This window comes from Staurois parvus, unplaced genomic scaffold, assembly GCF_062004578.1.
Source record: "Staurois parvus isolate SC_StPar_1 unplaced genomic scaffold, SC_StPar_1.0 ptg000402l, whole genome shotgun sequence".
NCBI classification, from domain to species: domain Eukaryota; kingdom Metazoa; phylum Chordata; class Amphibia; order Anura; family Ranidae; genus Staurois; species Staurois parvus.
This window is the reverse complement of record NW_028318198.1, coordinates 9865956-9879422: the sequence shown is the minus strand read 5'-3', so window position 1 is coordinate 9879422 and position 13467 is coordinate 9865956. Positions and strand designations below refer to the sequence as shown.

The 13467-nt window shown below is 47.0% G+C and overlaps 7 non-coding genes across 7 annotated transcripts; all 7 read left to right on the top strand.

Moving 5' to 3' along the window:
- The first annotated feature begins 3818 nt into the window (after positions 1-3818).
- TRNAA-UGC (transfer RNA alanine (anticodon UGC)) lies at positions 3819-3890 on the top strand. Its single transcript has one exon. It is a non-coding gene; the product is annotated as a tRNA-Ala (tRNA).
- Positions 3891-4668: 778 nt separating this feature from the next.
- On the top strand, positions 4669-4740 carry TRNAA-AGC (transfer RNA alanine (anticodon AGC)). Its single transcript has one exon. It is a non-coding gene; the product is annotated as a tRNA-Ala (tRNA).
- A 674-nt stretch (positions 4741-5414) lies between these two features.
- On the top strand, positions 5415-5486 carry TRNAA-UGC (transfer RNA alanine (anticodon UGC)). The gene has a single exon. It is a non-coding gene; the product is annotated as a tRNA-Ala (tRNA).
- Positions 5487-6826: 1340 nt separating this feature from the next.
- On the top strand, positions 6827-6898 carry TRNAA-UGC (transfer RNA alanine (anticodon UGC)). Its single transcript has one exon. It is a non-coding gene; the product is annotated as a tRNA-Ala (tRNA).
- Positions 6899-7676: 778 nt separating this feature from the next.
- Positions 7677-7748, top strand: TRNAA-CGC (transfer RNA alanine (anticodon CGC)). Its single transcript has one exon. It is a non-coding gene; the product is annotated as a tRNA-Ala (tRNA).
- Positions 7749-8422: 674 nt separating this feature from the next.
- On the top strand, positions 8423-8494 carry TRNAA-UGC (transfer RNA alanine (anticodon UGC)). The gene has a single exon. It is a non-coding gene; the product is annotated as a tRNA-Ala (tRNA).
- A 1339-nt stretch (positions 8495-9833) lies between these two features.
- TRNAA-UGC (transfer RNA alanine (anticodon UGC)) lies at positions 9834-9905 on the top strand. The gene has a single exon. It is a non-coding gene; the product is annotated as a tRNA-Ala (tRNA).
- Positions 9906-13467: the final 3562 nt, after the last annotated feature.

Genomic DNA, 13467 nt, shown 5'->3' with positions numbered 1-13467 from the left:
GGCAGATTACGGGCCTCCTATCGCTGCTGCCAGGCCCCTAATCTGCCATGGGCCCCTATATACCGCCTCCTCATGCTGCTGCCAAGTTCAGAGTCTGTCATGGGTCCCTGTACGGCCTCCCATTGCTGCTGTCTCCATCGCCACACTCTGCTGCCATGTGCCACTTTCATTTCTCCTCACACACTGCTGGTGTGTTGAATTTTTTGACATAGGGTGCTGGCAGATTACGGGCCTCCTATAGCTGCTGCCAGGCCCTTAATCTGCCATGGGCCCCTATATACCGCCTCCTCATGCTGCTGCCAAGTTCAGAGTCTGTCATGGGTCCCTGTACGGCCTCCCATTGCTGCTGTCTCCATCGCCACACTCTGCTGCCATGTGCCACTTTCAGGTCTCCTCACACTGCTGGTGTGTTGAATTTTTTGACATAGGGTGCTGGCAGATTACGGGCCTCCTATAGCTGCTGCCAGGCCCCTAATCTGCCATAAGCCCCTATATACCGCCTCCTCATGCTGCTGCCAAGTCCAGAGTCTGTCATGGGTCCCTGTACGGCCTCCCATTGCTGCTGTCTCCATCGCCACACTCTGCCATGTGCCACTTTCAGGTCTCCTCACACACTGCTGGTGTGTTGAATTTTTTGACATAGGGTGCTGGCAGATTACGGGCCTCCTATAGCTGCTGCCAGGCCCCTAATCTGCCGTAGGCCCCTATATACCGCCTCCTCATGCTGCTGCCAGGTCCAGAGTCTCTCATGGGTCCCTGTACGGCCTCCCATTGCTGCTGTCTCCATCGCCACACTCTGCCATGTGCCACTTTCAGGTCTCCTCACACTGCTGGTGTGTTCCATTTTTTGTCATAGGGTGCTGGCAGATTATGGGCCTCCCATAACTGCTGCCAGGCCCCTAATCTGCCATGGGCCCCTATACCGACTCCTCATGCTGTGACGTTGCAACAACGTGGAATTCAACCCTACATATGTTAGACCGCCTTTACGAACAGCAAAAGGCCATCACAGATTTCCTGATGTTAAAAGCAGATAAAGGTACTCCCTGTGTAACTTAGATGTCAGCCATTGGCAGCTCATGCGTGACACCTGCGCTTGCTCAGGCCCTTTGAGGAGGCCACGCTATTCGTGAGTCGGCAGGACTATGGGATGAACGACGTCATTCCTCTGTTGCACGTCCTGGAACAAATGCTGTTAACAATGGCTGGTCAGGGTGCGGTAGACGTGGCGCACAGATCTCAACGCCACATGGCCCCTGTGGGGGCAGGACTGGAAGAAGAGGAGGAGGTAGAGGAGGACATTGGTGCTCAGGAATTATTGAGTGAAATGGGTGGTTTTTCCACTCAGCGGACAGGAGTGGAGGAGCAGGAGCATCTGGTAGAGGAGGAGGAAGAGGAGACAGAGGACCTAGACGCACCGTGGCAGTATGCTGTGGAGATGGAGGCAGGGAGTCCCTCGCATTCCTTGGCACAAATGGCCCATAGCATGCTCGGTTGCTTGCGTAGCGACAGCCGAATAATAACCATCAGACAGAGGGATGACTTTTGGCTGTCCACCTTGTTGGACCCTCGCTACCGTTCAAAAATGGTGGCCTTTTTCACACCTGCTGAGAGGGAGGCCAAAATAACGTACTATAAAAAACACCTATGTAGTCAGCTGGTCTCTGCCTGTCTGCGCCAACGTCCATCCTCAGACACTGTGGGCCCTGTGCGCTCGTGTTCCGCTGCCATGGCAGCAGGGGAGGGGTGGGGTGGTAGGAGCAGTGGCAGCTCCACCAGCAGCGGCTGCCTCAGTCTGCAGTCGATGATGAGTAGCTTTCTTCACCAGCGCAGTGAGGAAACTACTAACCAGCCGCAGCAGCAGCAGCAGCATCAGGTGGACCTGGAGCAGGACCTCAAACAACAGGCTTAGGCCTACTTGGACAGCACCCTGCCAACCGAGGTAGACAATCCCCTTGACTACTGGGCAACGAAACTTGACCTTTGGCCCCAACTAGCTGAATTTGCCCTTGAAAGGCTGTCATGCCCGGCCAGTAGCGTGGCATCGGAGCGCGTGTTTAGTGCGGCAGGAGGTATTGCAACTCCGCGGAGGACACGACTGTCCACCCAAAGTGTGGAGAGACTCACGTTTGTGAAAATGAATCAGGCGTGGATTAGTCTGGATTTCAAACCACCAGTTCCTGACACAACTGACTAAATCCGCCATGAATCATGCCCCAAACATGTGCCACTTTCAGGTCTCCTCACACTGCTGGTGTGTTCCATTTTTTGTCATAGGGTGCTGGCAGATTACGGGCCTCCCATAGCTGCTGCCAGGCCCCTAATCTGCCATGGGCCCCTATACCGCCTCCTCATGCTGCTGCCAAGTCCAGAGTCTCTCATGGGTCCCTGTACGGCCTCCCATTGCTGCTGCCTCCATCGCCACACTCTGCCATGTGCCACTTTCAGGTCTCCTCACACTGCTGGTGTGTTCCATTTTTTGTCATAGGGTGCTGGCAGATTACGGGCCTCCCATAGCTGCTGCCAGGCCCCTAATCTGCCATGGGCCCCTATACCGCCTCCTCATGCTGCTGCCAGGTCCAGAGTCTCTCATGGGTCCCTGTACGGCCTCCCATTGCTGCTGTCTCCATCGCCACACTCTGCCATGTGCCACTTTCAGGTCTCCTCACACTGCTGGTGGGTTCCATTTTTTGTCATAGGGTGCTGGCAGATTACGGGCCTCCCATAGCTGCTGCCAGGCCCGTAATCTGCCATGGGCCCCCGTACCGACTCCTCATGCTGCTGCCAGGCCCGTAATCTGTCATGGGCCCCTGTTGTCGCTTGTTGGCATATTCCGCTCGTTCAGATGCTCCTTCTCCTGCTACTCATCTTCACGGATTCCGTCAGCAGTCTTTCTTGGAATCCGTTTCCAAGAGACAACAGTTTGCGAGCACGCACCCGACGGTGCAGAAGCTGAACGTCCTCCTGTCCAAGTTGCTGCTGCCAGGCTCGTAATCTGTCATGCGCCCCTGTACCGCCTCCTCATGCTGCTGCCAGGTCCAGAGTGTGTCATGGGCCCCCGTACCGACTCCTCATGCTGCTGCCAGGCCCGTAATCTGTCATGGGCCCCTGTACCGCCTCCCCATGCTGCTGCCAGGTCCAGAGTGTGTCATGGGTCCCTGTACGGCCTCCCATTGCTGCTGCCAGGCCCGTAATCTGCCATGGGCCCCTGTACCGACTCCTCATGCTGCTGCCAGGCCCGTAATCTGTCATGGGCCCCTGTACCGCCTCCTCATGCTGCTGCCAGGTCCAGAGTGTGTCATGGGTCCCTGTACGGCCTCCCATTGCTGCTGTCTCTATCGCCACACTCTGCCATGTGCCACTTTCAGGTCTCCTCACACTGCTGGTGGTTTCCATTTTTGTCATAGGGTGCTGTATGGCCTCCCATTGCTGCTGCCTCCACCGCCACACTGTGGCTCCACACTCTGGTTTTGGCCCCGTGACTGCCCAAATGAGTGAAGTGTGCGGTGATTCTAAGATCGACGGCACTCATCTGCATGTCATACTGACTGACAGTATTATTTCTCTTCCCCAGCAGACTCCAAGGGCATTTAAATTAAAGGTACAGTGTTCTGCACTAATATTAAGTCTCTCTGAAGCCTAGAAACACCCTTTTTTAAGTTAAATTCACAGCGAATTTATTCGACTCGAATCGAATATTGTCCACGAATTCGCCGAATCAGTCGAATCGAATTTTTCATTTCTTCGCTCATCTCTAGTTGCAACATCGGGTAGAGTTTTGTGGAAAAAATAAAGGCACAGAACTCTCTACACAAGAGGGGGATGTAGCTCAGTGGTAGAGCGCACGCTTTGCATGTGTGAGGCCCCGGGTTCAATCCCCGGCATCTCCAACCAATCCTTCACGATGAGGAAGAATGGTCCACTGGGCGAAGCCCCCACCCGGCTCCCCAAATGAGCTCTTTGCGCAATACAGACTTAATGGTAAACGCAAGACTGGAAGGCCGTTTCCCTTTTATACAGTAAATATGCAAAGCCCAATGGAGGAACATTTTTCAATCTGGAGACTCTGGGAGCCTCTTAACCGACACACACAAATCATGATAAACAGGCTTACTTCTGTCTCCCAAAGGTTACAGGTGCTCCACAGCTAATTTTTCAGAGGACGGTGAAAGGTGTGTGAAGGAGCCCTCAAAATAGCACTCTCTTGAAACTCAGTAATCTAAGCAGTAATTGGTCGATTCCATACTTCATTTTCCAGTCACTCCCTGATCGTCATGACTCATGACATACTGAAATCAATGCCATAGCAGTCTTCACTTCCACATATTGGCTGCTTTTGTACATGTACTACTACTATGATAAATTCCCCCGTAGACTGTGTAAACTGACTATTGCGGAAGGACAAGCATCCCTTGGCCAAGCTCGTATAAATATCCGGGTGGCACTTATGATACTCCAAGGGAAGCAGCCGCAACTCAGATGCTGCTACACAGGTACATGACTAAAAAACATTTTGCCACAACAACCCTTACATACACATTTCTGGGCTCACCCTCCTAAGCCATTAGCATGTAGGAGTGGAGAAGACAGACTGGGGTTGTTAACTTTGACCTTTGTCTCATTTTGCACTTTTGCATCACACGAAGCATAGCGCCACAACAGAGCATGGGGGATGTAGCTCAGTGGTAGAGCGCACGCTTAGCATGTGTGAGGTCCCGGGTTCAACCCCCGGCATCTCCACCCTTTATCTCAAACAGAGTTAAGTCACCCTCCAGCACATGCTGCTTTGCCTAATGATCAGCGCAATGGACTTTGACCCTGATGAGAACTTGTCTGGATTGGTAAAAAATGGTGGCATTAATAGGAAACAAGCCGCAAGGAAGAATTCCCTAGAAAGCATTCTGTCTGCTCTATATCGACTTGTTGTTAACGTTGGCGCCTTGCTGTTCCCATGAAAAGTGCATGCAAACCATGTGCTTTGTAGCTATTTGTCCAACAACTACCTCACAGTGGAAATGGGCAACCAAACTTCTCCCTGCACTGTCAAATGCAAAAATCTACATTTTAACCATCTGAATCTCCATTGTGTCTGCGTCTCTTTATGGTCTGTTGGAAAGGGAATTTGTGTTTCTCTTCTTCCTTTTGCAAAAACAGCCAGTCTTCATTGTTTCCATGAGTTTCTGGTAGCCAGCTGACAAACACAAATAGGAATAAGCCGGGTTTCTTCTGTCTCTCCAAAGTCCAAGTTCCTCCTGAAAAGAAAAAAAAACCAAGCTGTGGTTGGAATTGGGAAGTGAAGGAACCCAAACTACTGCTTTGGAATGCTAGTGGGAGGGCTTGGTGCCGAGATCAAGGGTGCCGCACTATGTACTGTTTTGTGAGGGAAAAAAAGGCACACAGTCTAGGTTAGCAAGGGGGATGTAGCTCAGTGGTAGAGCGCACGCTTTGCATGTGTGAGGCCCCGGGTTCAATCCCCGGCATCTCCAGCCTTTGCTTTAAACCGGCCTTGTCGGCACATGGTGAGATGGTTGTGACCAGGTGCAAAACCCTGCTGAGTGCTTCTCTGGACGGGGCAAAATTAGTGGCAGCAATCAAGATTTTTCTTGGAAGCATACTAACCACATATTTCGACTTGCGGTTGACATTGGCTGTCTACTGTACATGTGAAGCTTATAGGATGACTCCACTTTCATGGGAAGCAAATAAGAAAATATAGCATATATAGAATTGCAACACACACCATATTAAAAAGGGACCTTTCCATTTCAAACTGCAGCACTGTCATTTTCTGTACAATTCAATGCAATAAGGCAACCTGAAGGAGTTGCGTACAAAGTTGGTATAGGGAACGCCCTCAGAGATGTCATTTACTGCTTGTGTGATTGGCTCACTGATTTTCCCAGATGTCTGCACTAAGATACAAGTCAGATTCTAGTCATCCTCTGCAACAAAAATGTCAGCTCACCTGAGATTCTCCTCAAGGGTTAATCACATCTAAGGGAACGCAGGCCATGACACTCTCCCCATTATAGCCCCGCAAGTGCTTCATCTGATCTGAAGAAAAAAAAAAAGAAAAATCACTCCCGTTCAGGAATCAGTCCTGCACAAGACATGATCTAACAAAGAGCAATTTCTTCAGAGCAGAAACAGGTAGGACTCTGCAACAAAGTTTGTTCAAATCCTTGCAATGTACACTGATCGCCAAAGGGAATTGTTTTTTTCTCAACAAAAGAGGAGTTATTCTTTTAAAGGCACGGTAAACCTTCCTCCCTGCAAAAATGATGCACTGATCATGTAGTTTGATAGTGTCATTTGTTGAACTGTACGCACAGTCTATAGTAGAGTAAATCTTCACATTCCTGTTTCAGCAGATTCTGTTTGTGCTGAAACATGAGGCATTCGGCATGGCTTTGCATGGGTTAATGCATGACCCCTCTCTGTAGTGTGGAAACTGACACTTCCTGTGAAGAAACTACATTTCGCATAATCTCTGGCTCTCTCAGACTAGTGCTCATGCAGGTGAGAGCCACACAGTAATTAGATGTGACACAGGTACAGAGAGAACTCACTCGTGCAACCGGGAGACGATGTGTCGTCAGCTAACTGACAAACACAAATCAGAAGAAACTGGGTTTCTTTTGGCTCTTGAAGGCCGATAGTCCTTCCTGGAAAAAAAAAGGAAGCTCTGTTTGGTTTTGGGAAGGGATGGAGGCCCTGAGAACTGCTAGTGGAACACAGATGTGAGGGACTGCTGTAAAGTTAAAGGTTGCAACATCGGGTAGAGTTTTGTGGAAAAAATAAAGGCACAGAACTCTCTACACAAGAGGGGGATGTAGCTCAGTGGTAGAGCGCACGCTTTGCATGTGTGAGGCCCCGGGTTCAATCCCCGGCACCTCCAACCAATCCTTCACGATGAGGCAGAATGGTCCACTGGGTGAAGCCCCCACCCGGCTCCCCAAATGAGCTCTTTGCGCAATACAGACTTAATGGTAAACGCAAGACTGGAAGGCCGTTTCCCTTTTATACAGTAAATATGCAAAGCCCAATGGAGGAACATTTTTCAATCTGGAGACTCTGGGAGCCTCTTAACCGACACACACAAATCATGATAAACAGGCTTACTTCTGTCTCCCAAAGGTTACAGGTGCTCCACAGCTAATTTTTCAGAGGACGGTGAAAGGTGTGTGAAGGAGCCCTCAAAATAGCACTCTCTTGAAACTCAGTAATCTAAGCAGTAATTGGTCGATTCCATACTTCATTTTCCAGTCACTCCCTGATCGTCATGACTCATGACATACTGAAATCAATGCCATAGCAGTCTGCACTTCCACATATTGGCTGCTTTTGTACATGTACTACTACTATGATAAATTCCCCCGTAGACTGTGTAAACTGACTATTGCGGAAGGACAAGCATCCCTTGGCCAAGCTCGTATAAATATCCGGGTGGCACTTATGATACTCCAAGGGAAGCAGCCGCAACTCAGATGCTGCTACACAGGTACATGACTAAAAAACATTTTGCCACAACAACCCTTACATACACATTTCTGGGCTCACCCTCCTAAGCCATTAGCATGTAGGAGTGGAGAAGACAGACTGGGGTTGTTAACTTTGACCTTTGTCTCATTTTGCACTTTTGCATCACACGAAGCATAGCGCCACGACAGAGCATGGGGGATGTAGCTCAGTGGTAGAGCGCACGCTTCGCATGTGTGAGGTCCTGGGTTCAACCCCCGGCATCTCCACCCTTTATCTCAAACAGAGTTAAGTCACCCTCCAGCACATGCTGCTTTGCCTAATGATCAGCGCAATGGACTTTGACCCTGATGAGAACTTGTCTGGATTGGTAAAAAATGGTGGCATTAATAGGAAACAAGCCGCAAGGAAGAATTCCCTAGAAAGCATTCTGACCGCTCTATTTCGACTTGTTGTTAACGTTGGCGCCTTGCTGTTCCCATGAAAAGTGCATGCAAACCATGTGTTTTGTAGCTATTTGTCCAACAGCTACCTCACAGTGGAAATGGGCAACCAAACTTCTCCCTGCACTGTCAAATGCAAAAATCTACATTTTAACCATCTGAATCTCCATTGTGTCTGCGTCTCTTTATTTTCTGTTGGAAAGGGAATTTGTGTTTCTCTTCTTCCTTTTGCAAAAACAGCCAGTCTTCATTGTTTCCATGAGTTTCTGGTAGCCAGCTGACAAACACAAATAGGAATAAGCCGGGTTTCTTCTGTCTCTCCAAAGTCCAAGTTCCTCCTGAAAAGAAAAAAAAAACCAAGCTGTGGTTGGAATTGGGAAGTGAAGGAACCCAAACTACTGCTTTGGAATGCTAGTGGGAGGGCTTGGTGCCGAGATCAAGGGTGCCGCACTATGTACTGTTTTGTGAGGAAAAAAAGGCACACAGTCTAGGTTAGCAAGGGGGATGTAGCTCGGTGGTAGAGCGCACGCTTTGCATGTGTGAGGCCCCGGGTTCAATCCCTGGCATCTCCAGCCTTTGCTTTAAACCGGCCTTGTCGGCACATGGTGAGATGGTTGTGACCAGGTGCAAAACCCTGCTGAGTGCTTCTCTGGACGGGGCAAAATTAGTGGCAGCAATCAAGATTTTTCTTGGAAGCATACTAACCACATATTTCGACTTGCGGTTGACATTGGCTGTCTACTGTACATGTGAAGCTTATAGAATGACTCCACTTTCATGGGAAGCAAATAAGAAAATATAGCATATACAATTGCAACACACGCCGTATTAAAAAGGGACCTTTCCATTTCAAACTGCAGCACTGTCATTTTCTGTACAATTCAATGCAATAAGGCAACCTGAAGGAGTTGCGTACAAAGTTGGTATAGGGAACGCCCTCAGAGATGTCATTTACTGCTTGTGTGATTGGCTCACTGATTTTCCCAGATGTCTGCACTAAGATACAAGTCAGATTCTAGTCATCCTCTGCAACAAAAATGTCAGCTCACCTGAGATTCTCCTCAAGGGTTAATCACATCTAAGGGAACGCAGGCCATGACACTCTCCCCATTATAGCCCCGCAAGTGCTTCATCTGATCTGAAGAAAAAAAAAAAAGAAAAATCACTCCCGTTCAGGAATCAGTCCTGCACAAGACATGATCTAACAAAAAGCAATTTCTTCAGAGCAGAAACAGGTAGGACTCTGCAACAAAGTTTGTTCAAATCCTTGCAATGTACACTGATCGCCAAAGGGAATTGTTTTTTTCTCAACAAAAGAGGAGTTATTCTTTTAAAGGCACGGTAAACCTTCCTCCCTGCAAAAATGATGCACTGATCATGTAGTTTGATAGTGTCATTTGTTGAACTGTACGCACAGTCTATAGTAGAGTAAATCTTCACATTCCTGTTTCAGCAGATTCTGTTTGTGCTGAAACATGAGGCATTCGGCATGGCTTTGCATGGGTTAATGCATGACCCCTCTCTGTAGTGTGGAAACTGACACTTCCTGTGAAGAAACTACATTTCGCATAATCTCTGGCTCTCTCAGACTAGTGCTCATGCAGGTGAGAGCCACACAGTAATTAGATGTGACACAGGTACAGAGAGAACTCACTCGTGCAGCCGGGAGACGATGTGTCGTCAGCTAACTGACAAACACAAATCAGAAGAAACTGGGTTTCTTTTGGCTCTTGAAGGCCGATAGTCCTTCCTGGAAAAAAAAAGGAAGCTCTGTTTGGTTTTGGGAAGGGATAGAGGCCCTGAGAACTGCTAGTGGAACACAGATGTGAGGGACTGCTGCAAAGTTAAAGGTTGCAACATCGGGTAGAGTTTTGTGGAAAAAATAAAGGCACAGAACCCTCTACACAAGAGGGGGATGTAGCTCAGTGGTAGAGCGCATGCTTTGCATGTGTGAGGCCCCGGGTTCAATCCCCGGCATCTCCAACCAATCCTTCACGATGAGGCAGAATGGTCCACTGGGCGAAGCCCCAACCCGGCTCCCCAAATGAGTTCCTTGCGCAATACAGACTTAATGGTAAACACAAGACTGGAAGGCCGTTTCCCTTTTATACAGTAAATATGCAAAGCCCAATGGAGGTACATTTTTCAATCTGGAGACTCTGGGAGCCTCTTAACCGACACACACAAATCATGATAAACAGGCTTACTTCTGTCTCCCAAAGGTTACAGGTGCTCCACAGCTAATTTTTCAGAGGACGGTGAAAGGTGTGTGAAGGAGCCCTCAAAATAGCACTCTCTTGAAACTCAGTAATTAGAGATGAGCGAATTTCTCAAAAATTCGATTCGGCTGATTCGGCGAATTCCAGTGTGAAATTCGATTCGATGCGAATTTCTTCGCTACGAAGATGACTTATAAAAAGGGTTTCTAGGCTTCAGAGAGCCTTTAAATTAGTGCAGAACACTGTACCTTTAATTTAAATGCCCTTGGAGATGAGGAAAGAGAAGGAGAAGGAGAAGGATGAGAAGAAGGAGAAGGATGAGAAGAAGGAGAAGGAGAAGGATGAGAAGAAGGAGAAGGAGAAGGATGAGAAGAAGGAGAAGGAGAAGGATGAGGAGAAGGAGAAGGATGAGAAGAAGGAGAAGGATGAGAAGAAGGAGAAGGAGAAGGATGAGAAGAAGGAGAAGGATGAGAAGAAGGAGAAGGAGAAGGATGAGAAGATGGAGAAGGAGAAGGATGAGAAGAAGGAGAAGGAGAAGGATGAGAAGAAGGAGAAGGAGAAGGATGAGAAGAAGGAGAAGGATGAGGAGAAGGATGAGAAGAAGGAGAAGGATGAGAAGAAGGAGAAGGATGAGAAGAAGGAGAAGGATGAGAAGAAGGAGAAGGATGAGAAGAAGGAGAAGGAGAAGGAGAAGGAAAAGCAGAAGGAGAAGGATGAGAAGAAGGAAAAGGAGAAGGATGAGAAGATGGAGAAGGAGAAGGATGAGAAGAAGGAGAAGGAGAAGGATGAGAAGAAGGAGAAGGATGAGAAGATGGAGAAGGAGAAGGATGAGAAGAAGGAGAAGGAGAAGGATGAGAAGAAGGAGAAGGAGAAGGATGAGAAGAAGGAGAAGGAGAAGGATGAGAAGAAGGAGAAGGAGAAGGATGAGAAGAAGGAGAAGGAGAAGGATGAGAAGAAGGAGAAGGAGAAGGATGAGAAGAAGGAGAAGGATGAGAAGAAGGAGAAGGAGAAGGATGAGAAGAAGGAGAAGGAGAAGGATGAGAAGAAGGAGAAGGATGAGAAGAAGGAGAAGGATGAGAAGAAGGATGAGAAGAAGGATGAGAAGAAGGAGAAGGATGAGAAGAAGGACAGTTCTGTGACAGTTTCTGTCTATTTCTGACAGTTCTGGGACATTCACTCCATACAGCTGTTTCAACCGCTGTATGGAGGGAATGTCATGGAACTGTCAGAAATAGACTATTAATGACAGTTCTGGGACTGTCCTTCCATGCAGCGGTTGAAACATTGTATGTATTTGTTTCCATAAATGGATCCATTTATGGAAACAAATACATACAATGTTTCAACCGCTGTATGGAAGGACAGTCCCAGAACTGTCATTAATAGTCTATTTCTGACAGTTCTATGACATTCCCTCCATACAGCGGTTGAAACAGCTGTATGGAGTGAATGTCCCAGAACTGTCGGAAATAGACTATTTATGACAGTTCTGGGACTGTCCTTCCATACAGCGGTTGAAACATTGTATCTATTTTTTTCCATAAATGACATTCTGCAAATACACTTAGAGGAGCGCTGCAGATACACTTTTTGCCGGCTTGGAATTAATCTTATTTTCATCCTACTTCTTCTTCTTCATCCTCATCCTCATAAGAAGAAAAAGAAGAAGTAGGATGAAAATAAGAATAATTCCAAGCCGGCAAAAAGTGTATCTGCAGCGCTCCTCTAAGTGTATATGCAGAATGTCATTTATGGAAAAAAATAGATACAATGTTTCAACCGCTGTATGGAGTGAATGTCCCAGAACTGTCATAAATAGTCTATTTCCGACAGTTCTGGGACATTCACTCCATACAGCTGTTTCAACCGCTGTATGGAGGGAATGTCATAGAACTGTCAGAAATAGACTATTAATGACAGTTCTGGGACTGTCCTTCCATAGAGCGGTTGAAACATTGTATCTATTTGTTTCCATAAATGGATCCATTTATGGAAACAAATAGATACAATGTTTCAACCGCTCTATGGAAGGACAGTCCCAGAACTGTCATTAATAGTCTATTTCTGACAGTTCTATGACATTTCTGGGACATTCACTCCATACAGCTGTTTCAACCGCTGTATGGAGGGAATGTCATGGAACTGTCAGAAATAGACTATTAATGACAGTTCTGGGACTGTCCTTCCATACAGCGGTTGAAACATTGTATGTATTTGTTTCCATAAATGGATCCATTTATGGAAAAAAATAGATACAATGTTTCAACCGCTGTATGGAAGGACAGTCCCAGAACTGTCATTAATAGTCTATTTCTGACAGTTCTATGACATTCCCTCCATACAGCGGTTGAAACAGCTGTATGGAGTGAATGTCCCAGAACTGTCGGAAATAGACTATTTATGACAGTTCTGGGACTGTCCTTCCATACAGCGGTTGAAACATTGTATCTATTTTTTTCCATAAATGACATTCTGCAAATACACTTAGAGGAGCGCTGCAGATACACTTTTTGCCGGCTTGGAATTAATCTTATTTTCATCCTACTTCTTCTTCTTCATCCTCATAAGAAGAAAAAGAAGAAGTAGGATGAAAATAAGAATAATTCCAAGCCGGCAAAAAGTGTATCTGCAGCGCTCCTCTAAGTGTATCTGCAGAATGTCATTTATGGAAAAAAATAGATACAATGTTTCAACCGCTGTATGGAGTGAATGTCCCAGAACTGTCATAAATAGTCTATTTCTGACAGTTCTGGGACATTCACTCCATACAGCTGTTTCAACCGCTGTATGGAGGGAATGTCATAGAACTGTCAGAAATAGACTATTTATGACAGTTCTGGGACTGTCCTTCCATACAGCGGTTGAAACATTGTATGTATTTGTTTCCATAAATGGATCCATTTATGGAAACAAATACATACAATGTTTCAACCGCTGTATGGAAGGACAGTCCCAGAACTGTCATTAATAGTCTATTTCTGACATTTCCATGACATTCCCTCCATACAGCGGTTTCCGGCAAAAAGTGTATGTGCAGAGTTCCTCTATTCTGCAGATACACTTAGAGGAGCTCTGCAGATACACTTAGAGGAGCTCTGCACATACACTTTTTGCCGGCTTGGAATTATTCTTATTTTCATCCTACTTCTTCTTCTTCTTCTTCTTCTTCTTCATCCTCATCCTCTTCTTCTTCTTCTGAGGATGAGGATGAAGAAGAAGAAGAAGAAGAAGAAGTAGGATGAAAATAAGATTAATTCCAAGCCGGCAAAAAGTGTATGTGCAGAGCTCCTCTAAGTGTATCTGCAGAATAGAGGAACTCTGCACAT